This window comes from Schistocerca piceifrons, chromosome 2 (assembly GCF_021461385.2).
Source record: "Schistocerca piceifrons isolate TAMUIC-IGC-003096 chromosome 2, iqSchPice1.1, whole genome shotgun sequence".
Lineage (NCBI taxonomy): Eukaryota > Metazoa > Arthropoda > Insecta > Orthoptera > Acrididae > Schistocerca > Schistocerca piceifrons.
This window is the reverse complement of record NC_060139.1, coordinates 329224383-329240024: the sequence shown is the minus strand read 5'-3', so window position 1 is coordinate 329240024 and position 15642 is coordinate 329224383. Positions and strand designations below refer to the sequence as shown.

General features: G+C 39.0%; 1 long non-coding RNA gene across 1 annotated transcript; it reads right to left on the bottom strand.

Moving 5' to 3' along the window:
- Positions 1-5587: 5587 nt before the first annotated feature.
- Positions 5588-10349, bottom strand: LOC124776422. Its single transcript, XR_007015618.1, has 3 exons — positions 10246-10349; positions 9852-10105; positions 5588-6619 (listed from the first exon to the last, which is right to left on the bottom strand). It is a non-coding gene; the product is annotated as an uncharacterized LOC124776422 (long non-coding RNA).
- Positions 10350-15642: the final 5293 nt, after the last annotated feature.

The following is a 15642-nucleotide window of genomic DNA, read 5'->3' as shown; positions in this document are numbered from 1 at the left end:
ACTGCTCCTTGACAATGCACTAACTCATCTCTTGCTTGATATCTTAAATAGAAAGGACGAGTCCATAAAAGTGATGCTTCTTCCGAATAACATAACCTCTTTATTACAGCCTATGGATTGAGGCATTACTGAAACTTTCAAATGGTATTATAGAAAAGAACTGTTAAAGTAAGGTATTCTTGCAAAGAGGGTAGAGAAGAAAGACTGTTACGAAATCATAAAAATGTGTCCTACATGATCAGAGCAACATGGGATAGTGTGAAAGACCAGAATTTGAAAAAAAGCCTGGATTAAAATTTTGATGGTGGTCTGGCTATGAGTAGCAAAGTTTCTATTTCTCCCTGCTCTGCGTCCTCCCCTTTGCATATTATGACTCATTTATTACAGCACCTTTTAAAATTGATTATAGGCAGAATACTTTGCCTCCAAGTTTCATTGCTAGCCTTGAAGTCCAGTTGTACGCAGCAACAGCTGACAGGTTTTAGCAAATGTTTTATTCACCGAATAAGTATTGTGTCCAACACAAAGGTAGTAGGAAGCAAACCACCTACAACAGAAATCAGTTGCACAATGTTAGATTAAAACCTAAATAATGTTGACCAACACTGTGTGTAACAATTATTAATCATTTATTGAAAGAATGTACACAATAAATAGTGAGCCTTAGTCTGATGAAAAGACATGGTGCCACTGTAAAAGTTCTGATCATTGTTCTAACCAATCTTAGTAAACAATGACTAACTATCTAATAGTTGGTCAGTCTGGACTGCTGTCATGACAATTAGTACTTCTGACTATATTTATGATAATACACACTGCAATGATACTCAGCGATTATTGCGGCAGCATGACAGTACTTGTAGGTAGCTGCTGGTGGCTCGATAACTCGTCCACAGCTCGTGGTCGTGCGGTAGCGTTCTCGCTTCCCGCGCCCGGGTTCCCAGGTTTGATTCCCGGCAGGGTCAGGGATTTTCTCTGCCTCGTGATGATTGGGTGTTGTGTGATGTCCTTAGGTTAGTTAGGTTTAAGTAGTTCTTAAGTTCTAGGGGACTGATGACCATAGACATTAAGTCCCATAGTGCTCAGAGCCATTTTTTTTACTGGATAACTGCACCCGGAACTGTTCGGCAACTGGCACGTGAAGCTGTGCAGCCTCTTAAACCTGTAGTTGGCACAGGAATGTTCATCTGCTAACTACTTGGCATGTGTCATCTATGACATCAGACCTAACTATCGGCAGACAGAGCAGGCTAGTGGTGGAAGGGTAATAAGGTTCCTGTCACATGCACCACATATGTGGCAACTCACTGACTCATTACAAATATAAGATGCCACACTGGAGGCTAGCCTGGAGTTATGCAGCCTGTGTAGATATATTTGTGTACCATATCTGAGAGTAGATACAGCATCCCTCCATTGGCATGGGATGTCTTTGCTTCCATGCTTGCCAACATCATTTCTGATAGGTGCACATGCATTGCTCCCCCATTCCATTTGCCTGCGGTACCAGGGAAAACTGTACCCAAAACCTCAGTGGGGGGTATCAGACAAGCTATTTGCCACATCAGCTTCCATCTCTTTCTGAGTAGGATGAGGAGGGATGTCCATTTCCATCTGGGCATCGTTGATGGCTGCAGTTGGGTCCAGCTGCTGAAAATGAAAGGTATGGCTGCCGGCTGCAACTGCAGGCCCCCAAGATAGCTGGCTGCAACAAAGTCATATGGGCCTGAAAAAGACAACAGCCTAGGAGTCCTGTCTGTATGAGTGTGCAAACTGTGCAGCATCATTTGATTCTGTGTCACATTTTGACACCATTATTAGTCTGAACTCTGTATGGAATATTCCCGAACTATTGTATTACTTTGGCTGATACTCAAGATTTGTTTCCATATTTACACATGGTAATGAGTACTTGATCATTGAAACACTTTTGTCTCGACAGTTGTTGATGCCTGAGCAGTTTTAATGTTGACAATAAAGTGCAGTATTTTCAGTTCGAGATTTTGTATCACTGGAGTGGTTAGGTACTGAGAAAGAAAAAATTAACAATGCAGCATCCTTATTGTACTGTCAAGTGAACTTTTGAGGCTTGAATGTCTGCACAAATTGTACAGGGCTGGAATGATATGTTTTGAAATATGAAGTGCCATTTATTTCTCAAAATATTTTAACTCCTAGAAGTAATCAATGACAATCAGCAAGTATTTTACCTTCCTAAAAATGGTGTAGCATAATAAATGTGTAAATGTTATAGGGGTTCTGATGCCTGTGGCCATGGAAAATATTATAGAGGAGCTGACAGGTATTTTTGTCATGAGTTGTATTTAGTCAACATCACTTCTACATCTTCAGCTACATCGTCCCAGAAGCAATGATCCCTGGAAAAGCATTTGCTATGGGTTAAGACTCAGTGGCATTTAAGGAGAATTTGAAGCACTTTGGATTTAAGCAATTCAGGATGTACTAAAATGACACCTACGTAGACAGTCAAAACACGTCTCGTGTGAGTGTGATTTAATTTCTAGTTATTCAACTATTATTCAATCAACTTTTTATCTAAAGGCCACTCCAATTAAATGTAGTGTTTAATATTAGATACTTGGTACAAACTTTGCAGTTAAATTAGAATTCAGTTAAAAATTTTCACAGTTTCTTGATGATTGAATTTAATCCAAAACATACAACAGAAGAAAATCCAAAATTTTTATCCTGCCCTAGGCAACTGGGTAGCAAATCTTCATTAGTGTGTTGAGCTGTGAACATGAAAACTACTTCATAGTCATAGTTTAGCAAAAGCAGTTCCCACTGTGTAAGTTTTGGGCTGTCCTGGAAGGAACAGTATTATTTGGTCCAAAGGTTGCCACCAGTGGTTTGTGGTCCACAAGGAGAATTTATCTTCAGCTGTATATGTATTCATGAACTTGTTAACAGCAAAGATAACTGCAAGAACTTCCTTTTCAATCTGAAAGTAATGTTTCTGAGCAACTGCCATTGTTTTGGACATGAACATGCTTGGACATTTGACAATGTGACAAAACTGCACCGATTCCATACTCAAATGCATCTGATGCAATAGTTAATATTTTATTTCGACAATATATCATGAGACATTTGGCATTTAACAAACATTGTTTTAATTTATCAACTGTACTTTGGCATTCGTCGTTCAAAATCCATTTTGTGCCTTTGCATAATAGTTTGGAAAGTGGTTTGCTTATGAATGCTACATGTGGAACGAACTTTCTGTAGCAATTAATTTTACCTACTATAGCACATGGAGGGAGTCCACCTGATGAGTCCCTGATTTCAAGATTGATAGACGAGAGCAACAAAAGGTATGTTTACTCTGAAAACTGTAAGAATTTCATACAGAAGTTCTAAAATAGTTTGAAAAGCTGCTAACCTCAAATAGTACCAGCAAACGTAATTAAACTTGTCCTCGGTAAGCCGCCATTCCAGCCGCATCACAACCTTTTCAAAATGCCTATCACTAGCAGTAAGTACACAGGTGGTGCAAACGAACAATGCAGTTTGCCATCACATCTTGTAGTATCTCAATGGAAATGGATTCAGAAGCCACACAGATTGCCAATACCAGCTCATCCAGCGTGGTGGGATGGTTCCAGTAGACAATGTCTTTCAATGTGCCCTGCAAAAAGTAGTCACAGGGAGTCAGATCAGGTAAAAATGAAGGCCAATCCATTCCTGAACCAGTAAATTTGCAATAATCCAATGCAATGACTATTTTCAAAGAATTTATCAAGAAAGCAAAACACCTGTTCACTCCGATGTGGTTCCCACCTGGCATGAACCACTTGGTGCTTGATTGATCCTTCAATGCTAGCTGTGTGGAAATCCAAAATTGCAGTGTAACATTCACTAGTGATTGTTTGCTTACCACAGCCCAAACAGTAACTTTAGGAGAATACAGCAGTTTTGCTTCATGCAAGTGGGATTTTCAGAACAATGAAATAGCCAGTTTTGTTTATTCACGACTCCAAGTGGAAATGTGCTTCAGCTGTCAACCAGAGTGAGAATCTGTTTGACAAAGTGAGCCCAATGTTGTACAGCTTGGTGGCTTTGGATTTTGAATGGAAACATGTAGGCTCAGTATTTTGTGTGTGCTAAATGCTTCAAACCAGTCTCTGCTGCAGTTCTTTAGACGGGTCTCCTTGGATTTTGCTAAACAATTCTAGAAATCATGGCAACATTTTCAGGGATAATGACAGTTTGTGTGGGGTCATTATTCCCTGCTAGATCATCAGCCACACTTCCTTTCAGTTGGAATTTGGTGAAGAGCTTGTGAATGATTTTCATTAAATCTTATTTGAAAACTGTGGTTAGTTGCTATAGGAGTGTGTTTTAACCTGTGGTATTCCAGTACCAAAGAAAGATGTTGTTCAATGGACCACTGATTTCAACCTTTTCCTCTGGTACAACAACCATTTCAATGGTGTAACTGATTGCTCTGATCAGTGGTACACTATTTATAGACATTATGTATTGCGTATTTTTTTTTTAACTATTTTGAAACTTCTGTATAAAATTCTTACAGCTTTCACAATAACCATACCATTTGTAGCACACTTCTGTTGATCTTAGTTTACGAGCTATTTAATTTTGAAATCAGGGACTCAAGATATTTGCGAGCTCACAAGTTTTTCATTGTTTCAGTGTGTTGTGGTTTGTCCTAAATATTGGACTTGCTATTAGAATACTATGTCCTTTTCTTTGTTACACTTTAAACTTGCTGCTCATAAAACCTTAAAGACATATTCCATATTACATAACAGTCCTTCTGGAGCTTTTCCCTGAGAGAATGATGTCATCCAGGTAGTTCACAGCATTACTACATTTCCTAATTAACAGTTCCAAGTATTGCTGGAACAAACTTGGTTCACTGACAATCCCAAATGGCAATCTCATGTACTGTTAAACTCCAAATGGAGTATTTATATCCAAAAATCTGTGTGTTCCTTCATCCAGAGGTATTTGTAAGTAGCTTCCTTCAAATCAAGTTTTGCAAAATATACATACACGGCCAGCTAATTCAGACACTAACTCTTCTAGTTTTGGAACTGGATAGGAATCTATTAACCGATTGTACTCTGAGTCACTTTGAAATCACCACAGATCAATAATGTGCCATGCAGTTTTTGTACTACCACAACTGGTGTTGCCTTTCGGCTACTAGTAATTGATTCTATAATGCCATTCTGTTACAGATACTCGAGCTCCTGTTTCACTTTGTCCTTTAATGCAAATGGAATATTATGTGTTTTGCAGAATTTTGGCATAGCATTTGGCTTCATAATGATGTGCATATTGAAGCCTTCAATGCTATTGTTGCCTCTAAAAAAATTGTATCATATTTTTGCAATGATGATTGCAACTTTCCAGTAGGAACGTAAGTGGGAATCTCATTCACTCCTCATGAATTGTGAATACTAGTGTGTTAGAACCAGTAAATCTGCTGCTTTACATGAATATATTACTCTGTTGATAAATACCAAAATGTGAAACTCGGTTAACTTTGGTGAGCCTAATTTCTTGTATGTCTGTAGATCAACTATAGAAACTGCAGAGCCTTTATCAGTTTGAAATTTCAATGGCACTTTATTAACTCTTCAGTGTCACAGGTAAAGCCTTGTCATTTACTGAAAAAGATAACATTCACTTTATTTTTTTGTCCACAAAAATCTACCAAATTGCTCGTGTTCATTGTAAACATTTGAATTTTGTTATGAAAAACTTTTGTCAGTATCATGAAAATCAGAGACAACACTCCATGAGAACATAAGATCCTGAACTACAGAATGAATGGGAAAAGAGATACTGGAAGACCTTGGAAAAGATGGGAATGATTTTGTTTGTGAGTTGAGAACAGGCAAAAGCCAATTCAGATTTGTGATCTGTTTTATAGCATAAAAACATTGTGAGTTTCGAAAGAAAAGTATTCAGAGCATGGCCATGTGGGCTGCTTATGCACTGTAAGCACACAACTGTCTCCATATTGAAGTGCACCTGCTTACACTAGCGGTTGTTAACGTGCCCATATTAAAGGCAATATCAGGCGAGTGCATAATAAGCATATTACAAATGAGAGAAGCAGTGTAAGACTTGTTACATGTCACTTTCACACAGAAATTTGCAATATCTAGTTAAGTCTTGTAGTTTCCATTCATTGTTACCTGATAACCTTGATTTGGTTCCTTAAAAGCCTCCAAAAAATTTATCCCTGGCTACAGCATCATCGCACTTGTGCTCCAAAATGTGACACTAACTTTAATTTCTGAATACGAAATGATCATGTGATCTATTTCTTTTGAATTTGTTTAAACACTTCCACACCAATATCTGCAGTAAGAATAGCTTTGTGTGTGACATCACCTGATAATCAGTGCGTAATTGAAAGTTTCTTCAGTCAGGAAATATAATTTGGTGAGGCTTCTCTATTCTGGTTGGAAGGTAGAAATGATGGTGGCAAGATCTTAGTTTTCTTGGATGGTTTCCTTTTGTGGTTCAAGATTGGACATCCATTCCAGCAACAACTCATAAGTGCTGGATAGCTGTTGCAGTGAGACCATCATTCACTGTAGAAAGTCAGGTTGAACCATTTCTGAAAAATAAAAAGATCAGTATACTAAATTCTTGTAGCCAAGTTATGGCATTTTTCGTGAGTTGTTATTGCCAGTTTATGTAGATTTAGCAATGTTTCTTTTCATAAATTCTCAAATCTGTGCCACCAATTTATGTATCAGCTTTAACCCTCATTGGCAACTTGCTAAAATCCTTTATGAATTCTCATCACCAGTTTATTTTATATTCACCAAATAAGTTTGGTGCCCAATATGCAAGTAACAGGAAGCAAACTCTCTACTACACATATTAGGTGCTTTATTCATGTCGTGTGCTTGTACGCTGCAACTCTCTGGACACAGGGCAAAGTTAGAGTAAAACAAATGTGTTGGCAACACAATAAGTAACAGCTAACAGTCATTTAATAAAATAATGGGTACAATAAATATAAACTTTAGTTGGATGAGAAGGTGTGGCAGTGTTGTAAAAGTTCTGAACACTGACTGACTGACTAATGCAATAGTTGTTCAGCCCGGACTGCTGTGGGTGACAGTTTATAGTTCAGGCTCTATTTATGATACATGTACTGTGATGACACTTGGCAATGATTGTGGCAGTGAGATGATAATTTTAGCTAGCTGCTGGTGACTTCATAACTGCTAGTAGAATCGGTCGTCAAATGGAACCAACTGTTAGGCAACTGATTGAGTGAGGCAGTGCAGTAGCTTAAATCTGCAATTGGTAGAAGAATGTTCATCTGTGAACTGTTTGGTGAGTAAAGGAAGTAGTCCCTGGTATCATCGTCCTCTGTAGCGGCAGATGTAACTATCTGTAGATGGAGTGGTCTGTTTATAATCACGTTGTGGAAGCATAATAAAGCTCTTGTTATATGGCGACTAATTATATATGTGGGTATCGTATTACCTGACAGTGGCCACAGCAGCAAAGTTGGTGTTTTCTAATGTTGTTCCGAACATCACAGAAATTGCTACCTAATAGCACTTTTATCCAAACTGTCACTTCACTGGAATATTTATTGTGAGCATTTTCTTTTTTATCTCACTGTGCTCGGCATTGTGTCCCTCCCTACAATTTGTACACCACTGACTATTCAACTGCAACATTTTACTTGTATGGACTGTGCCTTATGCAATTGCACTGTCTCTCTTTGTGAATTATTTTAATGATAAACAACAAGTTGTCATATCTGCTGCAAAAATTTTTCTATCATCACTTTCCATTACTGAACTGTGTGGTAAAACTTTGCATAAGCTTTGAACTACAATGTGGATATACCTGATTAAGTGGTCAGGAATGTCTGTCCCACCATTTTAAATGAACTTATTTATTCTGGGTCTGTATTATTCAAAGAAAATGTATCTTCCGCAGTAATAATGCTCCCATCTACATTTTCAGAAATGTCCTAGATTAGTTTGGTGAAAGTGGAATAACGCTACTTCACTGACTTTCCAAATTACTAGGTTTCAATATTAACAAACCACTGTTGTCCATACAGAAAAAAAAATTAAGGTCCCTGAGCCCTCTTCAGGAACTGAAATAGAACAATTTCTAAGCAAGGAATGATATAAAATGACACTGATAACAAATTTATAAACTTTGATAGCTAGTAGGAATCAAGCTGTTTTGGATGCCTAGAGCAGCCTTACAGAATGTCAAGTAGGTATTCAAATCATTGTGCCCAACTCCTGTTGTGTTACATATCATCCCGGAAGAATGATGTGTGTCCCTATGTATACCCTACTGACGAATGATACTTGCCAATGAAAGAACAATGAAACAAAGTATTGTCTAAGGGAGCACAACTACTGTGTGGATATATTGTCTTGTGTGCATGTGGAGAACCAGGCCATGGCACAATACATCTTGAAGATGAGATAGCAGCTGCAGAGGAATTACCTCCACATGCGTGATGTGTACACTCCACGAAATGCCGTACAACATTGGAGAAGTGCGTTGCCCTAACAATAAATTCTGGAAGACATAACAATGGCAGTAATCTGTGTAAAACAGATGTACTAACTTGTCACTCCGAACTATTCATTCTCAGTTTAGAATTCTGAACCACTTAGCAGTGTTTTCAAGATTAATGTGGAGACTGTGGTCTTTTGTTATATGATGGGCACTGCAAATGGTTTTAAACAATATACAGAATTTATAGCAAAAGATGTTTGTACAATTATCGTAGAAAAATAGAAACTGTTTTATGTTGTCACCTCCCGGCATATATTGCATAATAAGGAAAATAGGTTTTAAGGTGCACCTACATGATGCCATTTTCCTATTCAACATAGTGTCAAATTTTAACGGATCAAGTATGCCTAAGCATTTGTGGATGCATAATTTCCTGGAAATGTAGGCCATGCATAAAGCACATTGCTTTCCACCTTTGATGGAAATGTATGTTCTTTTTAGCAGACGACAGGCAGCTAGTGTCGGATGTGTGCAGCTAGTGTCGGATGTGTGTTACTGTGTAGTCTGTTGAGGTTATGGAGAAGCGATTGCTGTGCATCATGTCTGTTGACTTCAAAGGAAGCATAAATAAATTTAGATATGATTATAGACAAAGAAGAGTGGCATAGAAAGCTACTTTTAAAGATAACTCGAAAAAAAATTGAAATGTGATGCCCTGAGGGTCAAGTATTACATAAAAAGCCTCCAATTATATTACTGTAAATAACGATGTGGGCAAACGGAGAACAAGCAGGCAGAAATTTGGATGGATATTTATGCTATTGCAACAACTGGGGAGCCTGACATCTTAACAAAAGAAATAAAGTCTTACGTGCAGCTCCTCACAAACTACTAGAAACAAAATGAAGCTCATTAATGATGCAAAAAAAAACACAACCCCCGTTCGCGTGGATTCTCGTCTCTACGAAATTCCCAGTTTGCCGAGAGCAAGGATGTTAATTACATATAATCTTTCATGATTAACATTGTGTTAGCAGCTTTCCCTATAAAATAAAATGACTCACTGAAAGTTAATTAATCTTCACATGAATACGAACCTCCCGTATTTCTCACTTTCAGGAATAGTCAATTAAAAATTTCGTCTTGAAATGCGAAGTAAATAGTTCAAACACGTATATATGTCGCTGGTTACTACTTAACGAAACGTTATTACCAGCCTTATCGCTGCAGTTTTTCCTAGCAGAAAATCTAAGATGTCCTTGTGACCTCATTCTGAAATTTCGAAAAAAGCATTGTCATTATATATTTCTCGCATCTCTGTTATTCAGACACTCCTTTACCTATAGTCGCCTGTGTGTTTTCTTCTTGTCGTCTTTTCATCACAATAAACGCAGCACAAGCACCCAAACAAACTGTGGGATCCATGGCAGACTGCTTGCGCAATCAGGTAACATGTGGACACGGGAATGCCAATGCGTTCTTTCCACAAATTTTTGTGCATGCCCCATTATTCCCGTGCAATTGCAATTGCTCACGAGGAAAGAGGCATTCTGTGGACATACTTTTACATCGTTGCGTCCAAGGCCAAGTTCAGCTGAGAAGATTGAGAAAAGCAGAATAACATTTAATCTTCACTGATTGAAGTAAGTTAAATCTAAACTATGAAATCCAATAGGAACAGTACATTCTGTGCGACCATACCGATGAACATTTTAAAAGGTGTATTTTACCTACCGATCTATCATGAAGGTGCGTCCACATGATGCATAACCGCCTTCGGTGGGAATCTTCGTGCTTTTTAGCAGACGACAGGCTCATGTGTCTTTGTAATGTTGAGGTTTCTCTGTGAAGCGATTTATGTGCAGTTATGTCTGTTGACACCAAAGGAAACACGCTTAAGATTGGAGATGATCACAGGCAAAGAAAGAAATCGTATGAAATGCCGCTTTTGAAGATTATTTGAATAAAAATTTGAGATGTGTTACCCTCAGTGTAAAGTATTAGTAAAGAGTCCACGATCACGTTTCTGTAAAGAATAAGGTACCGTAAGTTTCGAAGCAGAAAAACAGAAAAGAATAAGCCAGATATTTATGAGAAGAGTACCGGTATCTGAAAACTGTGGACGAATATGCGTGCTACGGCGACTTAAAGCACAACAACAGAGGACCCTGACGTCTGAATAAAAGAAGTGATGGGACGTGTGTGTAGCTCCTCAACAAATTACTAGAAATAGAAATTAAGAACTTTTACGACGCAAACAAATAAATAATTAAACAAATGGAAAACACAACCTCCGTTCTGGTGGATTCCGGCGTCTATAAAATTCCCACATTTGTCGAGACTGGGGATGTTAATCTACATATTATCTTCCATTATTAAAGTTGTGTGCACAAATGACGTGCTGAAAGTTAGTTAATGTTTACATAACGAATAAGAATCTCCCTTAAGTATTTCTCAGTTTCAGGAATAACCACCGCACTGAAATGCTTTGCTTTGAAACACGGAATAAATAGTTCAAACTAGTATATAAGTGCCCGGGTACTAGCTACAGGAATCTTAATGCTAGCCTTATTTCTGCAGTTTCCCAAGCAGAACACGTAAAATCTCGCTGTAAGCTCCTTCCGAGAATTGCAGACAAATCGGTGCTCATCATTTTGTATTTCTCGTACATCTGTTATTTAGATACTTCTTTACCCACAGCCATATTTGCATTGTCTTTTTCGATAGTCTTTTAATAAAATATAAACGCAACACAAGCTCCCAAGCAAAGAACGGGATTCATAGAAGATTGCTTACGCAATGTGGCAAAGTGCGGACGCGAGAACGCCCATACATACATGTGTTCCTTCCTCAATATTTTCGTGCATGGATTTCTATCCCCGTGCGTCTACGACTGTGCACGACAAAAGATGTGGACATACATCTACATCTATACTCTGCAAACCATCATGAGGTGTATGCCAAAGGCTACGTCCCATTGTACCAGTTATTGGGGTTTCTTCCAGTTCCATTCAGGTATGGAGCGCAGGCAGAATGATTGATTGAATACCTCTGTGCGTGCAATAATTATTCTAATCTTCTCTTCACGGTGCTTATGTGAATGATCCACAGTGGGTTGTATATTCTTAGAGTAATCATTTGAAGTTGGTTCTTGAAACTTTGTTAATAAATTTTCTCGGGATAGGTTACGCCTATCTTCAAGAGCTTCCAATACCATTCCTTCAGTATGTCTGTGACATTCTCCTACAGATTAAACAAAACCTGTGACCATTCGTGCTGCCCTTCTCTGTACACGTTCTATATCCCCCTGTTAGTCCTATCAAGACGGCGGCCGTTCAAGATACGCAATTCGTGCGCTCCGTTCTCAGTAGTAAAAATAGCGTGTTTTAGTGTTCTATGTGCAAGAAATATAACCCAGTGAGTGATAGTTTGTGTGAGCCGCGTCATATCTTAACAAAAAAAAAAAACTTGGAAAAAAGAACTTGTAAATCCTCTTGTATACAGCGTGGTCCATTGATATCTCACGAAATAGGCATCAAACGAAAAAACTACAAAGAACGAAACGTCATGTATAGTTCTGTCACTGGGCGCAAGAGAAATTACAAGGCGATGACAGATTTTTTGCATGCGTTCTATTTAGCGACGAAGCGTCGTCATTCACCAACAGCGGTAACGTAAACCGGTATAATATGCACTATTGGGCAACGGAAAATCCACGATAGCTGCAACAAGTGGAACATCAGCGACCTTGGGGGGTTAATGTATGGTGCGGCATTGTGGGAGGAAGGATAATTGGCCCCCATTTTATCGATGGCAATCTAAATGGTGTAATGTGTGCTGATTTCCTACGTAATGTTCTACCGATGTAACTACTAGATGTTTCACTGCATGACAGAATGGCGATGTACTTCAACATGATGGATGTCCGGCACATAGCTCGCATGCGGTTGAAGCGGTATTGAATAGCATATTTCTTGACAGGTGGATTGGTCGTCGAAGCACCATACCATGGCCCGCACGTTCACTGGATCTGACCTCCCCAGATTTCTTTCTGTGGGGAAAGTTGAAGGATATTTGCTATCGTGATCCACTGACAACACCTGACAACATGCATCAGTGCATTGTCAATACATGTGCGAACTTTATGGAAAGCGAACTACTCGTTGTTGAGAGGAATGTCATTACACGTGTTGCCAAATGCATTGAAATTGACGGACATCATTTTGAGCATTTATTGTATTAATGTGGTATTTACAGGTAATCACTCCGTAACAGCATGCGTACTCAGAAATGATAAGTTTACAAAGGTCCATGTATCACATTGGAACAACCGAAATAGAATGTTGAAACGTACCTACTTTATGTATTTTAATTTAAAAAACCTAGTTGTTACCAACTGTTCGTCTAAAACTGTGAGCCATATGTTTGGGACTATTACAGCGCCATCTATCACAAAGCGAAAAAAGTGGTCCAACTAAAACATGCATATTTATTTACGTACTACACGAATATGAATAATAAATGGGGGTTCCTATTTAAAAGAATGCAGTCGATATCCGTTTGACCTATGGCAGCGCCATCTAGCGGGCCAACCATAGTGCCATCTGGTTTCCCCCATCAAGCTAGACAAGTTTTGATCTTTGTAGTTTTTTCGTTTGACGCTTATTTATTGAGATATTTGTCTCGATCACGATCAATGGACCACCCTGTATATAAGGGTTAGTGATCAGCTCGGTAAACACGGACGTTTAGTAGTAGTAGTAGTAGTAGCAGTAGTAGTAGCAGTAGTAGTAGCTTTATTCATCCATAGATCTCTTTTTACAAGGATATAGCACATGTGAAAGTATTTACAAGTTTAGATCAATTTAAAATAAGCTAATTCGTATACACACGTATTTACAGACTTCTAGTTGGAGACAATCATTAGATTTACTTCTACATCTACATCTACATCTATACTCCGCGAGCCACCTTACGGTGTGTGGCGGAGGGTACTTATTGTACCACTATCTGATCCCCCCTTCCCTGTTCCATTCACGAATTGTGCGTGGGAAGAACGACTGCTTGTAAGTCTCCGTATTTGCTCTAATTTCTCGGATCTTTTCGTTGTGATCATTACGCGAGATATATGTGGGCGGTAGTAATATGTTGCCCATCTCTTCCCGGAATGTGCTCTCTCGTAATTTCGATAATAAACCTCTCCGTATTGCGTAACGCCTTTCTTGAAGTGTCCGCCACTGGAGCTTGTTCAGCATCTCCGTAACGCTCTCGCGCTGACTAAATGTCCCCATGACGAATCGCGCTGCTTTTCGCTGGATCATGTCTATCTCTTCTATTAATCCAACCTGGTAAGGGTCCCATACTGATGAGCAATACTCAAGAATCGGACGAACAAGCGTTTTGTAAGCTACTTCTTTCGTCGATGAGTCACATTTTCTTAGAATTCTTCCTATGAATCTCAACCTGGCGCCTGCTTTTCCCACTATTTGTTTTATGTGATCATTCCACTTCAGATCGCTCCGGATAGTAACTCCTAAGTATTTTACGGTCGTTACCGCTTCCAATGATTTACCACCTATGGCATAATCGTACTGGAATGGATTTCTGCCCCTATGTATGCGCATTATATTACATTTATCTACGTTTAGGGAAAGCTGCCAGCTGTCGCACCATGCATTAATCCTCTGCAGGTCCTCCTGGAGTACGTACGAGTCTTCTGATGTTGCTACTTTCTTGTAGACAACCGTGTCATCTGCAAATAGCCTCACGGAGCTACCGATGTTGTCAACTAAGTCATTTATGTATATTGTAAACAATAAAGGTCCTATCACGCTTCCCTGCGGTACTCCCGAAATTACCTCTACATCTGCAGATTTTGAACCGTTAAGAATGACATGTTGTGTTCTTTCTTCTAGGAAATCCTGAATCCAATCACAAACCTGGTCCGATATTCCGTAAGCTCGTATTTTTTTCACTAAACGTAAGTGCGGAACCGTATCAAATGCCTTCCTGAAGTCCAGGAATACGGCATCAATCTGCTCGCCAGTGTCTACGGCACTGTGAATTTCTTGGGCAAATAGGGCGAGCTGAGTTTCACATGATCTCTGTTTGCGGAATCCATGTTGGTTATGATGAAGGAGATTTGTATTATCTAAGAACGTCATAATACGAGAACACAAAACATGTTCCATTATTCTACAACAGATTGACGTAAGCGAAATAGGCCTTTAATTATTCGCATCTGATTTATGACCCTTCTTGAAAATGGGAACGACCTGCGCTTTCTTCCAGTTGCTAGGTACTTTACGTTCTTCCAGCGATCTACGATAAATTGCTGATAGAAAGGGGGCAAGTTCTTTAGCATAATCACTGTAGAATCTTAAGGGTATCTGGTCTGGTCCGGATGCTTTTCCGCTACTAAGTGATAGCAGTTGTTTTTCAATTCCGATATCGTTTATTTCAATATTTTCCATTTTGGCGTCCGTGCGACGGCTGAAGTCAGGGACCGTGTTACGATTTTCCGCAGTGAAACAGTTTCGGAACACTGAATTCAGTATTTCTGCCTTTCTTCGGTCGTCCTCTGTTTCGGTGCCATCGTGGTCAACGAGTGACTGAATAGGGGATTTAGATCCGCTTACCGATTTTACATATGACCAAAACTTTTTAGGGTTCTTGTTTAGATTGTTTGCCAATGTTTCATGTTCGAATTCGTTGAATGCTTCTCTCATTGCTCTCTTTACGCTCTTTTTCGCTTCGTTCAGCTTTTCCTTATCAGCTATGATTCGACTACTCTTAAACCTATGATGAAGCTTTCTTTGTTTCCATAGTACCTTTCGTACATGATTGTTATACCACGGTGGATCTTTCCCCTCGCTTTGGACCTTAGTCGGTACGAACTTATCTAAGGCGTACTGGACGATGTTTCTGAATTTTTTCCATTTTTGTTCCACATCCTCTTCCTCAGAAATGAACGTTTGATGGTGGTCACTCAGATATTCTGCGATTTGTGCCCTATCACTCTTGTTAAGCAAATATATTTTCCTTCCTTTCTTGGCATTTCTTATTACACTTGTAGTCATTGATGCAACCACTGACTTATGATCACTGATACCCTCTTCTACATTCACGGAG